The sequence below is a fragment of the Daktulosphaira vitifoliae genome, unplaced genomic scaffold (genome assembly GCF_025091365.1).
Source record: "Daktulosphaira vitifoliae isolate Bord-2020 unplaced genomic scaffold, ASM2509136v1 Scaffold_5, whole genome shotgun sequence".
NCBI classification, from domain to species: domain Eukaryota; kingdom Metazoa; phylum Arthropoda; class Insecta; order Hemiptera; family Phylloxeridae; genus Daktulosphaira; species Daktulosphaira vitifoliae.
Genome location: NW_026099576.1, coordinates 9219744 through 9244783, shown reverse-complemented (window position 1 = coordinate 9244783; position 25040 = coordinate 9219744). Strand labels below are relative to the sequence as shown.

At 29.2% G+C, this 25040-nt stretch overlaps 1 protein-coding gene and 1 long non-coding RNA gene across 3 annotated transcripts in view; both read left to right on the top strand.

Moving 5' to 3' along the window:
• LOC126906791 (spondin-2) overlaps positions 1–25040 on the top strand; it is a 75377-nt gene that overhangs the window by 20375 nt on the left and 29962 nt on the right. The gene's annotated exons all lie outside the window — the stretch shown is intronic.
• Positions 15744–18985, top strand: LOC126906805 (uncharacterized). Its single transcript, XR_007704348.1, has 3 exons — positions 15744–16241; positions 16985–17342; positions 18062–18985. It is a non-coding gene; the product is annotated as an uncharacterized LOC126906805 (long non-coding RNA).

The following is a 25040-nucleotide window of genomic DNA, read 5'->3' as shown; positions in this document are numbered from 1 at the left end:
AAAAATTACCATGCCCATGATACTTTGGGATGCAGATAACACTTCGTTAAGGTTAATTCGAGATACCGATTTTTTCAATGTCTTTCGGCGTGTATGATGCCTTGACACTATCATCAAAAAAAAAAACTTAACGCCTATGCGTTTTGTGTTTTAGGATTTTCCACCTTTCATAAATCTAGTATGAAGTAAAAAAGTCTTATAAATTTATAATTACTTTTATTTGTAATTTAAGAAAAAATAATTATAACTATGAGTGCTTCAAAGTTTTTTTTACTTATTTACATAAAATAGTATTCAAAGGAACATTGTGGTCTTAGTTCCATATATTACATACATTAAATGACATAACTCTGGGCGCAACTATTATACCAGTATAATAAAAGCAAAAGGTACCTGGGACACGCTATCAAAATTAAATAATTTTCATTTTTTTTTGAACATACTCTTTTTATAAATCATATTCTAAAATTACCAGCGAAATTGTAATTATACACAAATATGAATATACCTAAAATAATACCATTTCTGCTTTATCATAAATATTAGTCCCCAGGGGTTTCAATGGGGTCAAAATTTATTCAAACATTATATATTTTTTCTACTGTTTGACAGATGAGTAGAATATATTTATACAATTTTTACATATTTTAATGCTACTGTTCATTTGTTTGTCGCAATTGAAATTCTAAAAATATTTGCATTTTAACGAACAACAAATTTATTAAAAATTAAGGTTTCAAATTTAAATACGTCCAGAGTTTCAATTTAGGTTTTATAAAAAATATACGGTTTATAACTCGATTTTTAAGATCAATTTATTTTACGACTATTTGTTGTAACTTATTTTTATTTTAATAGTAAAAATAGATAAATTTTTTTTTTTTATATTGTTTGATATTTTATATCCCTAAGATTGACCAACCTAACTACTAAAAAAGTTTTCTGTCAGGCCATTATAATAAGTGAATCAATCACCAAAAAAAAAGTAATGTAACGCGATACTTTTATAACATAAAAGAGAGTCTTGTGCTATTTGTCACACGGCATGTTGATCAATCAAATGTCAAGAAGATTGCGATTACCTCATTTAACAGTGCACTGAGTGCGACCTTTAACAATAAATGATTTACATCCATTTGAACAATGCTTCTTGACAGTGATAAAACGTATTAAGTTTGTCGAACAGGGGAACTGGTCTAAAGATTAGTTTGCTTAACGTACTATACTTGAATCGATATTTTTCTAACCATACCTTATATTATAACATGTAAAATTGTACATTTCATATTATGTGATAGATATATAAAAAATATAGATAATCATATTATGTTTATATTGTTCTACGTACTGTGTAGATTGGGATGAACAAAAATAATTTTGTACTTTCAAAACCTTTAACGCAATTAGGAAAAAACATAGAATATTGAAAAACATGTCAAAGTATGTATCTTATGGATTGGTTTAAATTGTCGTCGAAGTAAATATTTTTATTAACACCAAAAACTGTATAATTGTTTTTTAAGTGCCTAGTTTCTATTTATCATTGAAAGCGAATAGAGACATTAATTATATTTCAATATGTTTTATGATTAAACTCGCTGGTATATGAATAGAAAAAAAAACAAATCGTTTAAAAATATTTGTTTGTATTCAGAAACAAAAAACAATTAAATCGAATTAATCATCTTTTATTGGTATTTTAGTCGATTTCTGTTAATAAAAAATATGGTTAGCACACACCTTGCGCATCTACAAATCCGTAAAACATGAAAATCATATTGTAAGTTATATATGTCACGGATAGTCTTCAAGACCGAATACAATTTTATCAGTTTCTGTTTCTATTGGACCCATAACGTCAATGCTTTAAGTTACTCTTTATGTAGTAAAATATATTATGAAAAATACCTTGTAAGGAAACTTTGATATATTATAAAGTTGATTTCAAGTTTTTTTTGGCGTTATTCAATACTTCTTTAAGACCATCAAAAGCTCCGTAAAAAAAAATGTGGAAATGCATTTGAAATCGATATTGTTTGCAACGTCCCTTCGGAAAACCATTACTATTGTAAAAGCATAGACATGTATATCGTTTAATAATGTTGCTCCATAAATAGAGATCTGCCAAAGTCTATAGTTTGTCCGAGTCGAACGTAATGGTCTCTCGTGCAAACTGCGTATGCTTGTTGTACTTGGTATTTGAGCGAATTTTGATTTTTGTTACTGTTTTCCATAATGAGCTAATAAAAAAAATACATCAAGTATGTTAAAACCACTTGAAAAATCCAACTCTTTTAATGGATCGCAACTATTCCACATTCAAGGTTCAAAAAGACAGTAGTGAAAAAAATGTATTTTTTGTCAATCACTTTCTTAACTATTCATAGCTAGCAGTTCTTATTGCTATCATATGAAACGATGCCTTTTATCTTAAGGAGGTGGAAAGTGTTTTGATTGAAAAATTAAACGAATCACGTGTTTGTCAACTCTATATTCACATAGTTTATAGAAACAAAAATAACTTTACGGTTTGAACAATTAAATAATGAAAATTGCTTTAATGAAAATACAGAAAATTGTTAAATAAATAGTCTGTATACGAAATAAGTCATTAGCGACACATTTTTCGAGCCCTAACGGCAGATTTTTTTTTAAGTCTCGTCCTTTATAACTACTTACTGGTGTCGAAATTGAATTGTAATGAGAAAATACTTGCTACTCTCATGCGATTGGCCGTATGAATAAAATATTAGTCCGCAAAACGTGCTCTTTGTCCTAATTTAATAATAAATGTCTTGGTATACTTAAAAGTTGTTACGTTTAATAAATAAATACCAACTATTATTAAGTGGGGGTATGTCATAACCACAATCGGGGTTATCAACCATTACCCCTCTAAAGAAAAAGGTTTTTAGAACAACACAATGCACTTAATTCGATATTTATATTAAATAACCACGAATGGCTCATTTAGCGTTAGCATTGTGTTTGGTTTTCCAATTATGAAGGTTCGTTTATAATTAACTAAATTAATAGTAACGTATTTTATATTAGTTAATCAATTATCGATTGATAAGTTTACAAGTTTTAACCTTATGAAGTTGGGCATTTATAACGTACACATAATATACATGGAATTAATAAACTTTATACTATTTGTGCTTCGTAAAACAGTAGTTAAGTCCATTTGATAACTTTTTTTTTTAGTTCAAAATTATAAAATATAATTTTTTTCTAGTAATAATAAAGAATTGTTATATCTTATAATATGTTACAATCGAAAAACTGTTTACGTACTTTATATTATGAAATATATTTATTTTTAGTTTTACGTTGAAAAATGATGTGCAATTAAAACAAGCAATAAAATATTAGAATAAATACTCAATTTAAAAGTAATATTTTTGCTCGCGTTTCAAGATTTCATTATCACGACGGTTTTGGGTTTCCTTATAGAGAATAGTATTGAATTCAAAAATTGATTGGGGTTTCAAATGGCGGCAAACGAGTTTGATTAGACTAGTTATGATCGAAGCGTCTTTGATGACACATTACATTATTAGATATTATTATCCAGTAATGTACACTTCTACCCAATTTATCCATCAGTCAACTTTTTTTCTAGTGCTTAGGTACATATATTGACCACTACAATTTCCTAGTTGATTTCCCTTGGGATTCAATGGATAACCGAGATCATAAGAAGAATGTATAAAAACAAAGGGTACAGACAAAGAAAAGTGAAGTCTTCCGATTGATTTTCTCTTCGGCAAACTTACAGTAGAGAGAAATTGAATAAAAACTACAACATCAAAAAAGTTTGTATTTCTATACACACACACACATATATATATTGTATGTACATGTATATCTATACCACGACGTGTGTCAATAATGATGGAGACATGTTTTTGAACTTATATGACAAAAAGATACAGTTCGTTAATATGACTAATACAGAATTCGCAGTTATATAAATAACACATTTTTAAGTTGTATCCGTCAGAGGTAAAAGATACATTTACGTTTTTTCCCAATATTAAATTAGAATAATCTGAGTTAATTATTTTTTTTTTAGCGTGTAAAATAATTATATTTAAGTTTTAATAACATTGAAAAACATTAGTTTTAAACTTTATTTTATTATTTTGATTCATTGAATTTATTCGACAATACAAAATGGAATCTCTTCAACTACTATTAGTACACAAATATAAAATCCATCGATCGAATGCAATTACTACAAGTGGTACGTATGTAACGAAAGTACAGAAATAATGATTCGGTAATAATTGGAGCGCATAAATAACGAGAAATCGAATACCGTATTGATATATTAACAATAATTAATGGAATCATATGATTTTATTAAATAATATTAAACGATGGATCTAAAATTCATTCAAAGTAATATCATAATGAAGGGTAAAATTATTTCAGCGAAATGAGTAACATTAATACTTATTCATTGCCGAGCTTATTGTATAATAATTAATTCTAAATAATAATTTCATTATTAATGAAAAATTTGGGTGGTTTTTGGATAATTTAATGTTCATGATTGCTTTGTCAGTGCTCAATCATTTAACAACACATTTTCAACAATAATAAAAAATCTATTTGATGTCGAATTTATTAAAACTAAACTAATTTTATGTTTTCGTTGGTTTTAAAAATTATGATTACTAATTTTTAGACATTTCAAGTTATATTTATAATTATCGATGTGTTCTATAAATGTGAAATAATTTTTTTTGTTAGCAAATAGCCTGTTCAAGTAGAATAATTAGATTAAAAACGAACAGAATAAAAGTATTTAAAAATGAATAAGCCTTTTTGTGAATTAATGATGTTTTAACACGATGCTAAACTATATGATTACAAAACCATAACTAAGTTACCTTTATTATAAAGTTTCGCATAAAATTCTATGTAATTTTATAGAGATTTGACGAACTCGGGACATAAATTTAGTTCTGTTGTCGAACTAAAAACTTTTTAGATGGGATTTCAAATAGTTCGATTCGGATAAAACTGATGTAAAAAATTCGAGTTGTAGTAACAATATTTCAATCAATATAAGTTTAAAATTTCACTGGAATTTATACGAATTTTGATCTGTAAAGTTAATAGATGTTACTCCTTTTATGAGTACTTAAATGAATTCTATGATGAAATTTTTAATTATTTAACGATTGTTATTCCAAAGATGACGTGTTGGTAAAGTTTAGTGCCCATTAACTAGCTAATACATTATTGGGGATCAATAAAAGTAGAAATTGTAGCAGTAGTATTATATTAAAAAAATTAATTAAAAGTTAAACTTAAAAAAAAAAGTGTAAAAAACTTAATTAAGGTAAACTCCAAACAATTATAATCGATTACTTGCGGTTAATTTATTAAAAATAAATAAAATCCACCCAATAACTAAAAAAAAACATCTGAAAAAATCAGTGGATTTGCTTTTTACTTTTCAAGTAGAATAATAAATTAAAAACAACTTTTTTGATAATGTTGATAGTATCTGTGAAATATTTACGACATAATAATCGATTATTATAAAATATAATATAAGTAATCGATAAATAAATAAATATTTCTCACTGATAAATGGTTCATATAATTTCCTTTTAATATTAAATTTAATAAAATTATTACTGCGGTGGGTTTGAATATTGACGTACAAAAATATAAAATCATTAAAAGGATTATCTCAACGGGTCGTTAGCTTTGGAGACTATTACCATAGTAATAGAGTCGCAAAACGGGTTGTGTCACCAAACAAGATTCATGTTAATTCGTGTATTAATTTTTCGTTGCCGTTTTTATAGTAAAATTTATCGGTACCCTTTTTTTTTTCAAGCACTAAAAGGGTGGAGTAAAAAGGCGTCCAGGTCGCCAGAGACTTAACGACCTGCGACTCGACGGTGCCTAAAAAAACGAATGGGCCGTGAACGCAAAGACTCGTCTCTCCGGGGTGCCGTTTCTCGGCGAAAAATGTTGGGAAACACTATAAATTCAACAGTCTTTAAAACAACACGAGCCGAAACAGAAAAAATACATAAACCGCGCGCGGCACAATTCTTCTTTGTTCAGACACCGCAAAGCTTTTTATTTTGCCGATGTCACCCCCGCGACCTTTTAAAAGCCCACCCCTCCAATGTAATTCGATAATTGACGACGTGCGCCATGGACGCGATTACACTCGACGTAATTTCGGCAGTGCCTTTAACGTATACGCGTACGGGTGTTGCTGTTTCTCCGGAAAGTGCTCAGACTAGACGCGTAACAAATCGTCATTATTACCGAGTTGTGTGCAAAGGGATTGTTACGCGTATCATTAAGGCCCACGCGGCGTACAAACGAGGGCATCTGCGCCGCACGCAACCGCCAAACATGCCCGAAGCTGACTAATCAATCGCGAGGAGAGACGGACGCGGCCAACTGACCGCGGCGGACACGACTAATTACGGACGTGTCCGTTTCATGTTCGCGGTAGAAATGACGGGTCCCAGTGACCGCGTGCACACGCACAGCAATCGCAGACGTGTACGCCGAGTGTAACTGTACGGCGGTAGGGTTAACGGTGCCAAGTCGTTACTGCCTACGGTCCCCCGTGTACGTAGCTGTTCTGTCCCGTTTGTTTGTACAGCGTAATTTATATATTGGATTACGCGATAACGCAAAATTGGCTCTACGGTTCACTCGATTTAAGTAAGACCCCCTCCCTGCGTCCAGACAGGGAGAGATGAAAGATCCAGCAATAAAGTTACTGTCCTGCTGTGTTTTCCCGTCCGTCTTCGCACAGAGTCCTGAGCCTTTTCTAAAAGAGAACGCGGCTGCATTCCAATAGAAAATACCGCTAAAGGCTTTGACTGAATAACGAGTTTCTGCAACTTATTTTATTTCATCAAAAACACAATAAAGGAGATGAAAATTGTTTTCGCGTTATATATTAAACATTTTTTTTTATTTTTAAATTCCGTTGCTCGTAGTAAACATTCGGCTAATACGTTTATTTTCAAAACATTAAAACGGTTGTTACTAATTTTCAATAGGTAAAAACGTACAAATAGAATGCGAGTGAGTGAGTTTTAATTTTATTCGCCAAAATGTACAGAGTGTCTCACAACGTTCTCACAAATGCGCGTATTTTTCTTGTAGAAAATCGTCCGAACATCATTCGATATCCTTTTTGTACTGTTCAAGTACAACACTGCGTAGTAACATAGGCTTTTTTTATGTTTTTAATTATATTTTCCATTTTGCAACTTTGAGAATAACGTAATCGTAAGAAACGGCTATTCCTTTGTATAGTCTCATCACAATGTTGTTGTCAATTTCGTAAGTGACAATGATGAATGGTATGTTGAAATTTAATAACCGTTAACATGGTTTAATATACCACCGAATATACTTGATTTTACGCAGCGTTATTAACTTTTTATTGAATTAATAACATAAAATGTATACATGTCACATTTTTATAAGTGGAATTTTCTACCAACTTTGGCAGTATCCAATTTCAATATTATATTTTTATTAAAGATGCCGTTATTGTCATTAAATGTTTTATATGTATATTGCACGATACTCTAAACATTTAAAAAATGCACTTAGCCCTGAGGTATTATAAAATCTTGATATTCTTTAGCAATCTACTTTTTATACGCAATAAATGTTGGGGAGAGTGAGACAAGTTGACGCTCGGGGCAACATGATCTTCATGGATTTATAATAATATAGAAATGTTTGCGAACTCTTTAAAGAAATATTTTCAAATATGTTAATATCAAATATTGACAAATTTTTCGAAAATAATATGAATGAACACGTATGTTTGTTTTAAATTACACTTAGGTGCGATTAAAAGTTACAATTGTACCTTTTCTGTAAGTACTATATGATATTGTTGTTTTACGATGTAACCTCTTAACTTGAGTGTGAATAAATAAAGGCATTTTTTTATTACAATAGTTAAAAAGAAAAACACGAAGAAAATGTATTTGAAATTATAAGTGTCATCTATTTATGAGAGTACTACGAGGAGTTTTTTAACAAAAATGAAATCGTTAAAGTTTGTCGTCTTCGCTGTTTTTTTATGAAATCCTTCTCAGCAATTAACGACTGATCCAGTAGCTACTACCAGTACTGTTCCTACACTGGTATATGTCTGGGATGATAACGTTCTTCCGTACTGACAGATCAGTACTGGAGGTACTGCCTAACAAGTATCACCACAGTACTCTACCAACAATGGCAACCAAATAATGACCTTCAGTACTGGATCAGTCATGGACAAGACAGCAGTCTCGATTACGGTAGTACGGGTTGGCTAATGGCCAGTTGCCAGTACTGAGCATTTCTTTGCCCGCTGTCCATATTGGTACTTAACAAAATAAATGCACAAACAAATTATTACTTTAAGAGAAATCGAGTGGCTAGCGTTAAAGGAATCACATTGTTCAAAATAAATTGCATGTGATTAATTGATCAGCTACTAAAAATGAATAAATCGAATAATTATCTAAGAGCATAGTTTAAGGTGTCATCATGTCGATTTGGCCATCTAGTTATTCTTCTTACTCTCCATTTTTTTTTTTTTTTAGTTACTGGTTATATCAATCAAATATTTTATAATACATTTGAATTTTATCAAGGGGTGAGAAGATGACTGTCATTTGAGAAAAACACATACAAAATTATATCAAAAGTTTTAAGCGTCAACAGTTAGATTTGAGACACCGTGTATAATAATTTTTTTTTACATTACCTAAATTATGCTTAAGTATACCAACTTGTCACATTAAAAGAATTATATTGTCTCGCGTTTGGAGATAGATAAATTAATTAATAATAGTTATTAACTATTTTAGGAATCATCTTAAAATACTTAACATTAATTAATGAATTTTTTACTGATCGGTCTCGATGTATCAAAGAGCGTATTCACTAAATTTTAAGTTTTAATAGTAAATACTTTCTTTCGGAGATTTAATTAAAGCTCAAGGGTATCAACTTGCTCCAGCCTCCTCTATTCTTATAATAAAAGGAGGATATACAGTTAATTTTCTACCAAAGTAATAAAAAATGCTAAAGGATTATTCGTTCTTTTTTGAACGACTGCTATAAACTTTATTTAGATTAAATTACATTCGGACAACTTTTGTTTATTCAAAATTTTCAAACATAATAACAATTGTATTTTAGGAGTCATAAAAATGTCTGGTAGATACACTATAAATAAGCTGTTACTGGAGAAAATGTCTTTTATAATTTTAACTTAATGGTTAAATCTTAGTAATAATGTTAACCAAACATACCAAAGGGTGAAATATCTATAAAATAAATTAAAAATAAAGATTTAAAGCAGCACAAATTTGCATTCATTGTTCATTTATGTTGGTCTTGTTTTCTTCTAGTAACTAAACAATTTATTCATTCATTTTATCATTAATCGGAAACTACCTGTACCTGGCACCATTTCAACTAACTTGAAATAATCACATGTCAATGTATTAGTGTTATTTTCACAACTATAATGTTGTTATAGAATTAAATTTGTAATTTGTATTTAAAATTGCACAAATCAATTTTTATAATTCCGCTAATAATCTAAATGCCTTTAGAGATCTTGAGGAACTATTGTTGAGCAGTGTAATTATTGTTATTTAGCATGATACTACATCGAATTTAAATTAATAATGGATTTTAAAATCAATTAAACTATTTCGCACATTTTTTTTAGTATGAAAACATAATATATTTTTTTTAAAAAGTGTTTAGTATATTATACACATGTATGTTTAACAAGAAATTTTCTAAATTTATTTGGTTTATAAAAATATAAGTTATAATCTTACACACAAATTTAATTTACTCTTTTGAAATAACAATCATTATATTCCAGCAATTAGATAAATTAGAAATATTCAAGCTATTAATATTTTATATCAATAATCCTAATATTATTATTATTTACTTTACGAACAAAATTAAATTACTGGATATATTTGTTGAAAATCAAATGATGTTCAATTTGTTTTCTGTTGCGATGGACACGGTAAAATTGAGTTAAAAATTTAAATTATAAATTAATCTAACGATAATTTAAAGTAAAATGTTTGATAAATTATAGAAAAAGTTTTGGCATTCAGATATTTTTATCATATTAAAAATTTTTAATGAAATTCATTTTCCAAGATATTTATATACATATATTAGAGTGGAAAATGCATTTTCTTAACTATTAAGATTCATATTTACATTGAGAAGTAAATTTCACTGGTATTACCTTTTCATAATTCAAGAGAACTATAATTATTATAGTTCTTTTTAATTATTAAAAGGTAAAATAATAATTATTCATAATTTTAAATATTACCATTAGTACTGAATTAATTAATAAACTAGTATTGTGGATTAGATGTCATGGGAAATGTAACAATAACAAATAGAATCAACATACTTAAAGTCGTAGAATGTCTGAATAGTACTCAGTGAATATTAATCGAAGTATTTTTGATTCACCTAAATTTTTCCAATTGCCAAGTATAAATTAAACCGAGTAAAAATTATTTTTCAATATCGACGTGAGCCTCATTTTATACATAATAATATTAATATAAACTTGTGTTTGGGTATTGATGGTTTACATAGCCAATGGTACTCTATAATTGAATGAAGATTCTAATTCGAGTATTTTCTTAATGTTTATTTGAAATACTTTTTTATCAGTAAAACAAAACAATAACTATGTTCGATAAACAAAAACTTTTGATATAAAATATATATGTCATGATATAAAATAAATAATTTGTTTGTAGACGGCAAAGTTGGCAAATTAATATTATGGATGTTTCTTGTTATAGTAAACATGTATATTATAATTTTATCGGGATAAAAAACAGATATTGTTTATTTGAAATATGACACGAGATCGACAAAGGTAACAGAACTCAAACTCTCCGCAAATTTACTATATTAACTATAAATGTACACCGAAGTTTTTTACAAGTTTGATAATAAAACAAACAATTGCCTTAAGTCAGTTTAGTTAGAAAGATAATGGACTGTCCAAAATGCAATACCAATATAAAGTAAAAAGGTACACAAATATTTGGCCAAAGTCAACCAAATAGAAGTAAAAGTTTAAAAAATGTTGAAATGGCAATGGAAATTTATATTTATAAAATGTGCTTGTATAGAGTTACTTTTTAAAATAATAGTCGGTGAAATTCATTGAATATTCGACGGTACAAAACAATCGCTTTGTTGCTTTTGCATTGTTTAATTGACCAAATCTTTATTGTGCTTTATGCACGGCGTTTGTTTAAAGAGTTCAATTTAAATTTTACGCTCAATATGAAAAAAACATAAATATTCGAATACGAGAATATGAAATATGTCTAATATCAAAGACATTCGCTCGAGTTAATTTAATTCCGACTTACCATTAAGCCCGTTTTTTTTTTTTTTGTTGTACATTTTTGGTTTGGTTCGTGTGAGAGCAATGAAATTGTTTCTGGTGGGCTACGCAATATATCAAGAAAACTTTGAAAGCGTATAACAATAAAGAGTAGCTCGGCATGGCTGGGTATGTGTTCGCTTTATCTCGTATGAGAAAACCTAGACAGTGTAAACAGTGAAAAGTGCAAGGGGCAAGAAGAATAGCAGTCGAAATCAAAACCGATCTCTGTTGGCAAATAAAAAAATAAATCTGCGCAAACTGTTTTATTGGAAATTTACAACTGTCGATTCGATTACGTGCGGCGTTGTGTAATAATTCATTTTTCGCCCGTAAATTACACAACAAACCAATCTGAAGTGCTACCTAAGACTATGGAAATAGACGGAGCTGTCTGTGTAATAAAACACAATTTCCAAAGACAAATGCACCCAGTACACATCGGTTCTGTGACTTTGGAATTACTATATTATTGTTGTTGTTACTATTACTATAGTCGACCGCGGTTTTGCCATAATATTGTATTGCTGCCCATCTACGTGACTAGAATCGTCGGCACACAAACCATCGGAGATTGCAATCTGTGACAACATTATCAGCAATGGTCCGTACAACTTATGTTTTAACTGTGTACAGGTGTATATAATTCGTGTACATGTGACTGTAGAAGTTTGAGCCGGGAAATTTACGACCCAGATATCCTTGTGCTCGGTGGTTATCGAACTTTCGGTGTATTATAACGTTATTATAACGTGCCTGGTCGAAACGCAAATGTGTAAAGGCCTAAAACGCATTTGGAAAATATACCCTTTCGGAAAGGTGTACATAATTTCACACGGCCGTCGTCCGTATGCACTCCCATTAATAACTAACTGACCGTTTCACTGTAACCACACCGTGGAGATTATCATTCGTATGATATGATACGCGTAACCGTAATGACCAAATGCCAATTAAACGATACGGATTTCGATGCTGGCGACATTTATATTGGGAAATTAAAGTAACGTGCGTACGAATTTCGCACGCGATTTACAAATATTAACGTGTTCCGCCGGCAGTCGCTGTCGACTGATAACATTCATTCAATTTTCCGCTTTTCCGGACGCGTACAGAGCGGTAAACCATCGAAAAAACGGAATAAATTCCTCTCTAATGATTGAGTCGATCAAATTTTTGTCGGTCGCCGTCCATGTTAACACCAAAGGGTGTAAACGTCATTTACCGGTTTAGATAACTATAATCACGATAAAAAACAATATTCCTCGTCTATCGATAAAATACCAGTAATATTATATATTCACATTCGTGCGAATAATTTTTAAATTATGTTAAGGACGCTACTTGTTCACGGCGATGTCGACAAACATTTCGATTGTCTGTATCAGTTAGGGAAAGAGGCTTAGCCTATCGGAATTCTCTCCTCTAAAATTTCAGAAAAATTACATTTATGGTATCGTAGAAATAAATTAAGGGAGAGAGTAATAAAAACTATGTGCAATGGAATAATAAAAACTGTCGATCAAAACATTTGTTTTTGAGAGTCTCTAGTCACGACTCACCTTTGAGGATTATTTAATATGTATGTATCTTGTTGTTCTATCTCAGTTTAGAGTTTTATTAATTCATCTCGGCCTATAATTTACCGGTTTCCTTAGAAATAATGTCATAAATTTTATATTCTACCAATATTTCGAAGAAAAATGTATGTTGTGGTGTTATTCATTTGTACACTTTAGAGAATATCTCTAGTGGTTATTATTTATTTGTTCGGCGGTAGTAATTTTTTTGGTTTATTAACAAATAGAATAAAACTCATAAAAAAACACGAATAATACAAGAGGTTTTAAAAGCCGTACAATAACAAAGACGGCGAGTTTCCCGAAATGTATTTCGATTAAACTTCTTAATCTTTAAGCTCTCACCTATTGAAATCCTTTTTATTTAAAATTAGTTTAAAGTGCGTTTGTGTGTGTTTTTAAAGCTTACGCTGCGTTGTTTTCATTTAGTATTAAAATCTCGCATTAAGAATTAACACATACACGAGACCATTTAAAATTATTCCACACTGCGTACACACAAATCGCTGGCCGTTTTATAATGGGCGTGACGCGAGATTGTTTGTTTTTAATTTATTTTTCCGCGAATAAAAAACAAACGCGTGACGCCATGCGAACTTGTTGTTTTAAGCGGAATAATCCCAAGTACATTCAACAAGGGTGCCCTGGCCTATGATTGTTGTTCCTACGCGGTGCGTTCATATCGTATGTCACGTGTTTATAGGTTAGTAGGAGAGTGTGTATTGGGACGGGGGCGACATGTGCGCGTTATTATGTTGTCCGAACTTTTAGTGCCGCAATATTTCTGTGCGTATGTTTGCCCCTCCGATGCAACTCGGCCCATAACATTTTTTATATACAACGAACACGGTGCCAGTAAAACGGTATAGAAACATTTTTATTAGATATTCCGCAGCTAACCTGCCGGCCGATATTATTATGTCTCTACAATACGACTTTGGAAACGCATTTCGGTGTTGGAACTGCGCTCTATTCAAATTCGATATCCTTTTACTTCTACTTACGGCGCATTTCGATAGAAATTGGACCGCTTTTCGCGAGTGCCATTTACTTCTGCCGTCTCCATTACCCGCACTCTACTCCGGTCTGTAGGGTTTATTATAATAATCGCATTTTAATACACATTTTGTTCTCGACGGAACCGTTCGCCGGTCATGGGCCGAGTCACATCGTCTTCTATAACAGTTGAAAGTTCACTATTGGCAGCAGTAGTACACATTTATAGTGTAATAATATGTTAGAAATAACATATTATCGTAACAATGTAATAAAAGCGATGCCGGTCGAACACGCGCAAGTGGAAAAAATAAAAACGCTGTAATATAATATGGTAATCACAGAAGATCATTAGGATTGCGTATTAGGGCAAGTCGATAATATCTGTAGTTTTTTCGATACGCATTAGTAATTTCGAAGAGAGGAACGGGTAGACGCTATGGGAGGAAATGATGAAGATAACCGAGACCTTCTTAATAGTTTATTACGAGCCATTTAGAGATGCCTCGGGATAACGTAAATGTATCCCTAAACATAATGACGAATCGTGGTGAACTTTTCATGAAAAATAAAAAAATGTTTATTATTTTTGAATTTATAAATGTATATATATTTACCATAAATAATTCATGATTAGCAGTAGCCAAGTATAAATATTTCTTTAAAGAGTATTCCGATGGAAATTCGTAAAATTTCTTTTTTCCAGCAAACTTTACAGAAGTTTGTGCGAATTTAAATGGAGTTACTTAGACGTTGAAACTTTTTGACTCATATTGTAAGTTGTTGTCAAACATTGTTTCTGTGGGTAGTACAGAAGTTCTATACTCTAATAAGATTGTTATTTTATCTCATTAACAATTGTATTCTATGTGTAGGATACATGCCGTCAAAACTCAAAGTGTTTTAATGAAAGTTACATTATGTATACGACGTACTGAAATAAATTAGTCAAGTTCAAAAATCACATATGATAATGACTACCTAAAAATCATCGAATAATGCAGCCCAGCTATTATATACAATAGTAGAACAGTTTTTCAGTAGATAAATAGGAAAACTACGATTGATTTTTAAAATGTCAATTTAATCGAGACCTTAAATGGAAACGATTAAAATTCACTCAATTTTTTTCAATAGATACACTTACAATAAATTAATATGTTTTGTATACAAGATTTTTATTAGAAATTATCAGTCTATTTTATTTTACTTTTAGTTTCACAGGTTTAACAATTAAAAAATTAAAGAAACTGTGTACATTCGTTGTTTATTCTTCAGAAATTTAATTTTGTTTACTCGTATTTTAATGAAAGAGATAAAAAAATACATTTACTCCGGCGGTGTTCAATTGAAAATAAAGGTGCGATTATCCAAATATTTGTATTTGTCCAAACAAAAAAGTTGTATTACAAATGTTAAAAAAAACATTCAAATTACAAATACTTCGCCGGTCACAGAAATACTTACAACAAACATTTTTTTTTTTATACAAACAAAAATTGATTTTTTAGATAATTTATGTGTTGAAATATAACGTAAAAGTAGAAATTATAAATCTTATTTTAAACTCTGACCTCTGTAAAAAGTAAATTTATACAAACAATTATTATCAGCACATGAAAAGGTACATAATAATTCAGACTTTTATGTTTTCATCGTCACTACGTTAATGTTAGTTATACGCATATAACATATTTTTATTTAAATCTCGCTATTTTATTTTTACTGCAAATAGATGTTTTTCGTGAAACCTTTAATGCTCGAGTTTTTTCGTACGCTAGAAGACACTCGGTCTAATTCTCTAATACGTTAATTATTCATCACTGAAAGCGTGTGTTGCGTTCGCTTTATTTCCGCTCATAAACTACACGGTTGTGCACCGTGATGGGTAATTACTATTCTACTAAAACCCAACGGTAAAACATGACGTTTATGTGTAAAGTACAAACCCTCGAAAGTAGCTGAATGACATACCAAGCTTCTCTTGACCTCACATCAGTGGGTATTTAAAGTATAAACTGTACTTTTATGTGTTACCGAATCGAGTAAAAAGACACACAGTGCAAGTTTACGCAAGCAGAACACAAATTATAAGCATAAATTAAAACTAATGGACTATGCTCAAAAACATATGGTAAATGTAAATTTTGTTTCCAAAATGTCGTATAGGAGTGTATAGAGTTTCCAGTTCAAAAAATGTAAGTGATCACATTTCAAAACGATAAGTCCAATCTTATATTTTACAGCGTAATATTTTATTTTAGGTAGTCAAAAATAAATACAACTTTAAACAATGAAAGCTCAGCGGTTATGTTTTTATGATTAACCAATCACAGTTAAATTTACTACCGGTTAATTGAGTTTAAAATAATCGAAACTTTAATATGTTGTTGGGTTAAGTAGAAAGAAAGAAAAAAATATGATACTTTACTATTTCATAGCCTTAGACTTGATTTGCATGAAGGATTTGCAACTACATCAAAGATTAAACGAGCAACGTTGTTTGCGATATACCCTCGTTAAAAATTATTTCAAGTTTTAGTGTCGACACAAATGAGAGAGTTTTAAACGCCTACATTGCAAAAAAAATCTGTGAAAATATTTCAAGATAATTAATGGAAAGTAAGTGCTGATTGGTAAATAATTCACTGTCTTAAAAACTTGGTACTCATCAATGATATTTTTGTCAACATTTTTTTTCAAGATTTATTTGTTTATAATTACTACTCTTTTATGAAAATATATTTTTAATCTTTACTAACCAATATTTTTATTACAGTTCAGATTTTTTTTTCTTTGATGATTAAGTAAATTTTGTTTGTTGGGAATTGTAAATGTTGATCAATTAACAATATTTATGTTGTACTTTTATAAAAAATTAATTTAAAATNCAAAACGATAAGTCCAATCTTATATTTTACAGCGTAATATTTTATTTTAGGTAGTCAAAAATAAATACAACTTTAAACAATGAAAGCTCAGCGGTTATGTTTTTATGATTAACCAATCACAGTTAAATTTACTACCGGTTAATTGAGTTTAAAATAATCGAAACTTTAATATGTTGTTGGGTTAAGTAGAAAGAAAGAAAAAAATATGATACTTTACTATTTCATAGCCTTAGACTTGATTTGCATGAAGGATTTGCAACTACATCAAAGATTAAACGAGCAACGTTGTTTGCGATATACCCTCGTTAAAAATTATTTCAAGTTTTAGTGTCGAACAAATGAGAGAGTTTTAAACGCCTACATTGCAAAAAAAAATCTGTGAAAATATTTCAAGATAATTAATGGAAAGTAAGTGCTGATTGGTAAATAATTCACTGTCTTAAAAACTTGGTACTCATCAATGATATTTTTGTCAACATTTTTTTTCAAGATTTATTTGTTTATAATTACTACTCTTTTATGAAAATATATTTTTAATTTTTACTAACCAATATTTTTATTACAGTTCAGATTTTTTTTTCTTTGATGATTAAGTAAATTTTGTTTGTTGGGAATTGTAAATGTTGATCAATTAACAATATTTATGTTGTACTTTTATAAAAAATTAATTTAAAATTGTTTCAATATTTATTTATCTATGAATAATATTTGGTGATAAGTTTTGCGTAAGACACTCAGAAACTATTGAAAATTTTTATAAACAGAAAAATTATTTGGTTAAAACAATCCCTACAATAGTATATAGTAAAATAATTTTTTTTATTTCAGGAATAATAAAACCTTAACTTAAATTAAAGTTTCTAAGACAATGAGTGTTTTACCTAAAATTGATCACTCTGTATATACTGAAATATGGTCTAGCTGTATGAACAAATTACAGTTATTTACAACTTTGAGCCTAATGGACTATGTATTCAATTTGAACAATTTAGTTATTAATTAAACGATTCAATTATAGGCCGGTTTAACATAATAATGACAAATATGTTTACTTAACGCATTATGTCATTAATCGGCTTAAAATTATAGTTCGGTTTATTCAATTTCCGTTTGATTTACTGTTTCAGCTAAGATAGTGAACAAGGATAAGAACAAAGTACTATTCCGGAAAGTTACAAACGTTTATCAAAATAATATAGTAATACATTCGAAATGCAATTGGTTTATATGATCTATAAAGTACAACAAACTTGGTTATTTGAACTTTCTTTAACGAAGAAAAGAAATGAATCGAAGGGAGAAATACGTATTTTTGCTTTTAAGCTCATAACACTCATTGGTAATACTTTTGGGCTGAGGTCTAATAAAAAGGTCAAACACATTAAAAGTTATGATGGAATTAGAAAACGGAATTTTATATTTCCTACAAGCACGACAAAAATATAAATTCATCGTAAAATCACTCATTTATTATCCTCTTTAAAATTAATACTTTTCTTTCAATAAATTAAATTTATTCGTCGTAGGTTTTTATAGGTTAGGGCATTGACAATGACGAGTTCCATTAATTATATTATTTTAAAAACATGTACCGGGAAATGCTACTAGTTTGAAAATATTGGAATGTCAAGTAAATGCTTTGCAATTTTTGTTAGCAATTACTTGGCATTCCAAGTTTACGTTGATTATAAAAAAATAATAGTTTTCGATTTTCGAGCAAACATGTATTTTACTTTGTGTAGCATCTTAGTGAATAATTGATTTTTTTTTTACTGTCTTTAACAGAAATAAAAACGATTTCTTCAAAGAACGTGGACATAAAACAAATATCGGTTGTGTTCAGTAAAACTATAAAAGTATTGTGTCATTTCGAATACTAAAGTTGCCCATCAAATTATTCAAAAGTCAGAATCGATTTTATTTAGGTTATTTTACAATTTCACTTATATTACACAATGAAGTTGACGCAAACCAAGAAATCAAATATTTTTTAAAAAATAACAAACATGTCAGTTGTCGAATATTTGTCTATTTTTTTATCTCATTTTTTATTCCGTAACAATATATTGTCATATATCAGTTATATGTTGTATTAATGCAAGATTCCATTTTTAATGTTCAATTTTTCAGAATTTTCTGCGCAATAAAAAAATGACTCAAAATTAAGAAAACTCTTTTTTAAAGATTTTTAACAAAAGCTGACCATAGCGATGTAAAATTCTAACGAACTTGTTTTAGTTCGCGAATGTTAAATAGTAAATTTTGGAAAGATCTATAAAAGGATTAATAAAAACATTGTTTTAATTTAGCTTATATTAATAAGTGTTCACCACATCGAAAATTGTGTTGACTTAGAAGAGAATCTTTGTACCGCGAATTTCTAAATTCATCAGGAGAATGCCTTCAAGTATGATGAGATTTAGTTTTTGAAAATCTTTAATATTTTGACAGAATTTGAAAACTTTAAGAAGCAATAGAAATGCATAAACAAAAATATTACGGAGCTATAAAAATGTCAAAAACAAAAAATCTGAGAAAACATGAATATGTATAAACATAAAATTTGAGAAGTCATAGAAATGCCAAAAGCGAAAATTCTGAAAAGCCATAGAAATGTCAACAAACAAAAACCGCCAAATGTAAATATCGTCGGAATCGTCTAAAATTTTGCAAAGAATTAATATTATTAAGAAGAATTAATAGATTTAAAAAAAAATGTAATCGAAGAGTATAAGTAGCAAATTTGTACGAATAGTCGGATTGCTTTTAAAACACTCGTGACATTATTGACCATCGGTTTTTATAAAAATAAATGTCTAGTGTACATCGTAATAAAAATGTGTAACATAAAAGATTAGATTAAATTTTTCCCTCGGTGTAAAAATGCGACGTTTCACAGTTTTACGCTGTAAATTATTTGGCTGGCGTAACATTATTTTAGCGAGACTTGAAAATTCTATCCAAAAAAGGGTCCGATACATACTGCTCAGTATCGTGTGAACTCTACAATTCCGGTGAAATAGTTTCCGAAGTTTATCTCGAATATTTTGCTCATCTCCATATTTTAATGTTGTTACCGTATCATTGTACAATATGTGCACAGGCCATTACCAAAGTAATATCCGAACGGCCAGAGACTGGGAAGCCAACGAATTCCACCGGTGTAAAAACACGTTATGATGGACTGCAAACAACAAAGGCGGAGAGAAAAGTTTTCCAAAAATATTCTGTTCGCGTTCGCCATAAATTACTCGTTTCGCGCGCAAATTAGTCGGCCGCGGACCATTTCGGGAAATCATTAAAAACCTGTCGTCTCGGATTGCTCGTTCATTGTTCTTTTACCGGTAGCCGACAAATTACCGCCTCCATTAGATTCTTAAGCACACAGCTGTAGTACATTTTCTCATTCGGATACATACACTCGAACCGTCCGCCGGTCTCTACGGGCGCACCGATTACATGGCGTGTCGACCCAAAAATCCGATTTGATTGGGGTCGAGACTCGCGGGGATGTTTTTTCAAATGGCAATATAATAACGCGAGCAAATGAAATAAAATAATAACAATAACGAGTAAAAAAAATCAACCCGCGGAGAAATCAAGATTGTTATTGCCGTCGTCGTGTACCGGTAGGGCGAGTGGTAATCTAATTTGCAAGGAGCGGCAGCCAGTGGATATAATATTAATAATCGCGTTTCCCCTAAACTGTTTTGTATTCACAGCGAAAACGGCTGTGGAGCTTTGATGTTTTCCGAAAATATTCGTCTTTTCAATAACACCATGAACATATTTTCCGCTTCGCAATCCACCACATCGATACTTTATTTGTTTATTTTTATCTTCTCGTTTACCTCGCGCAACTTTCTCCCAACGACAACGTTAATAATATTTTTCGGATCTGCTACTGACAACAAAATCGCGTGCACTGGAATGCGGTGAACGTGTGGAGGAGGTGCTGTCGTCAGGAAGTGAATCGAACGGAAACCGATCGGCTGACACAACGGCGGGATGATGTATTTAATTTTATTTTCACCTTCTTTGTTTGTATTACTTTTTTTTTTGCAATAAACTCTTACGGTGATGTAGTAGTAGTAGTAGCAGTAGTAGTCAGGAAAATGATATTGTTTCGTGAAAAGTCATTCAAACTGGTACGTGCCAGCAGACTGCGAAAACAACTATTGCGGAGCTTATACCGAATGAACGCGTCTCGTGTAAAAAAAGAAACGCTACTGTGCTGAAATGATTTGTTGATCGTTATACGTGTATTGCACTTGATGTGCTAGATCAGCTATTGAGTCAATAAAAATTCACTGACTCGACAAAACACGTTAAAAAACGCATTGTAACGACTTGGGGTTACGACTGAGTTTGGTAATAGTTTTGTAAATTGATAGACGTTTTCTGAGTATTGAGTAACGATAAATAAAAACGTCCCGTAAACTGTTAATGCGCCTCTAGGGTTATATTTGTACTGAAAGTATTTTTATAATACGACTCGATAAAAATTTAATAAATAAGAGTAAAATAACATTTATTGCAATGCGTTTAGACTCAAAAATTAACTACAAATAAAAATTCAACGTTATTGATTGTGTTCATCGATTAAAAAGTTTGATACTCAGTGTTGGACATTATCTAGATAAATTTATAAAAAGATGGAATTTAGATAAATTTTACAAAGTTTATTCAGAGGACGAATTTGCGAGGTATCTAAGTGCTCTCCATGATAAAATAATAATTATTATTTCATGATTACAATCATTATTAAGGATTTTTCTAGATACATTTGTCAATCAGTTTTTTTGTGTACTAAATGATATTATTATTTACTCATATAATATACCAGCTTATTTTAAAATATCACAAGTCAAACAAAACAACTGTTATTATGATTATTTTTTCCTTGAATAATTATTATTGTGATATGAAAATAAGTATTTTTGTAATATTGTTAGAAGAACGTCAATTTTTATGGTAACTAGAATTTGGAAAAATAAAAATTACCTCAATTAAACTCGAATAATTTTTTTTTTATCTTTTTATTTTTTTAGATAATCTTTATTAAAAAAAAAAAAAAGAATAAAATTACTTAACTTGTTTGAATATACATCAATTTTAATGAAATATCTTTAATCTTATCCAGATTAATTTTTTTACTCGGGCACAATACTGCTGATATTAATGAAAGTTAATTAAAAGTACTAATATAACATACATCGTTAATTATTTATGTAATAATTAAACAAAAATATCTAAAGGATATGCTGATGTGTAGATTCCTATTTCAAATAGTAAAATTTTGTGTTCAAGTAACCATCGCTATTGATAAAAGTTACTTTCATTGTGGCGAACTAGAAGGTTTATTCATTCTATAATGGATTAGTATTAATTTTAAGTAATGCACGTTTCCTGTTTATTTAATTAATTTTCTAGGAAAACCATTTCAGTTATTTATGAAAATTCGAAATATTTCCATGAATACTAAGAAAAGATGTTCTAAAAACATATCAAAATTTTATTTTTTAAGATATTCTATTTGCAGCTGTTTAAATTAAAACTTTTAACTATCATTTTTGTCTATGTTTTTTGTTACTTTAAAAAATAATTTTTTTATTAAAATTTCAGCAAATTTATCGAAGATTAATATCGTAAATATAATTATTTGAATTTGAATTTCTAATTTTTTAAGTTATCGTAATATTTAAAAGTAGTATCCATAATAATAATACAAATTATGTAATTTGTGGACTTTTAACATGCTATTGTGTTTTATCAGCGTTACAATTTTAAACTTTACTTTTATGTTTTGAAAAGACTAACTAGCAATGAATTGTTCATGCTCTTAACGTTAATTATTTTCCGAAATTTATAAAAAAAAAACAAGCAAATTATGTATGTCATACATAAAAAATTGTGATTTTTATAATCCTACGTGAGAAAAAATATTCACTTTTACTGAATATATAAGAAACAATTTTAATATTGAACACAGAAAAAACAACTTTTACAATGTTTGGGTAGTTAATAGCTGATAAGTTAATGGGATTTTCAATTGTTGGCATAAACTGGTGTAATTATAAAGATATATCATGGCGGTTTAGTATTAAATACGAATCTCTCATCACCATATTTTTTGACGTTTTCTCTACCACCATCTATAATATTGACAAATTAAATATTGAATAATTCAATTCCACAGTCGAACGCCAGTGACAGATGCTGTGACAATAAAAGTCACTGCATCGTTTTTAATATCCGACCGTTCATTTCGATATGGCGCCTACAGGAAATGGATTTTGTCCGGGCAAAAGTTTTCTTTATTTTTCTTCCTCTTATTCTAATATTTCAGCGTTCGAAAATAAAAAATATATAGTTATTGGCAGTGAATTAGTAAAGTTTTCAAGTAAAAGAAAAAAAGAACATGACATATTCAAATCATTCACAGTTTTTTTCGACAACATTTGAGATTTGCACAGTCTATTTCGCGTATTATTCATGTTTATTACAATTTTCATTAGTTTTTTTTAGCACAGTGTAAATTTTTAACGGGATGATTTATTGATACAATAAGACGTAAGAATTGTCATGTTGTTTGTATATCAATCGGCTTGGTAAAGTATACATTTTATGTATCATAGATTGTTTTATGATCTTAGTAAAAAATTATCTTTCATGATGCCTGCAGTATATTTCTTTATAGTAAGTAATAATAAGTAATTATCCTTCAAAGGATGTATAACATGACTAAATCACTCTTAGTTGATTTATAATGGCGTACCTAAAACGATTTTTTCGTATAACATTACTTGACAGACATATGAGATATTTAGTTACCATAGTTATCTCATTAGTTTTCAGATGATATTTTAAATATCGTCATGGAGTAAACACTATTAGAAACAATTTATTTGTCAAAATGATAAATTTAATTTAAACAAAAGCTGTGTTAATATTCTTAAATTAAATAATGGTTTTATCAATGTCTAATTAAAATGTAGCTAGTAGCATTAAGAAGAACATAGTTAACTAAAATGTATAATACTTAAATAAGTAAAGGCTCACTGAAATTGTATCGAAATAAAATCATCTTTTAGTAATTAGAAATAAATCGCAAACATAATCTAACTAAAATTGAACTAGAAGTACATAACAAACTTGCTATTGCCTTTCAAAATATGATATAATTGATTATTCTACTTGGCTAGCTGTAATAAACTTGAAAGTTTTTTCACGATTTTGTAAAAATGAAATACACTTATATTTTATCTACACTAATATATCTATATGAACATGTATACATTAAAAAAAACATGTATACATCAATAGAAAAAATTTTTCAAGTATCACACGACGTTAGGATAAATTTTAACATATCTAATAATATTTTATTTCCTAAATATGTTATGTTACTTTTATTAGTATTTTGAAATTTCCAAATTGCCGTGCTTAGAGCTTTTCTTAACAACAATTTTAATAACAATTTTAGAATGAGTACTTGATAGACTCATATACATTTAACTGACCTGTATACAAGGTGCTCACTAAACTTTGATATATTTAATAACTTTTAATCCATAAATTTGTTGTGTTACTTTTGTTTTAACAATTTTTGAATTTTTAGAACGAGATTAAGAAGCATATATTATTATATTTGTCCCCAACCAAAAAAAATGGTTATTAAAATATTAATTTTTAGTTATTTTCTTTCAAACATTTTTGATGGATCGATAAAAATTTTAAGATAAGTACTTATTGTGTTTCAAGTAATACATATAAAGTATATTCAAAGAAATAATTAGCGAATTGAAATTATTTGCAAATATTTATCATAATTATTAAACAAAATAGACAAAAATTTCTAAGTATTTATTAATATTGAACTAGGTATATCAATAATTCTTAAACTCTATCAGAAAAAATGTTGATGCTTGAAAAACTCTGATAGATATTATTTAGGTGCATCAAAATATTAAAATCTTATTTTAAAATCAATCAAGGTTAATTTTGAGAGCGAAATGAACAAAAAAGATTAATACTGACAAAATATATAAAAACTTAAAAAAAAAATTATATCTTTGATAAATTGGAATAAAATGTGAATTATTT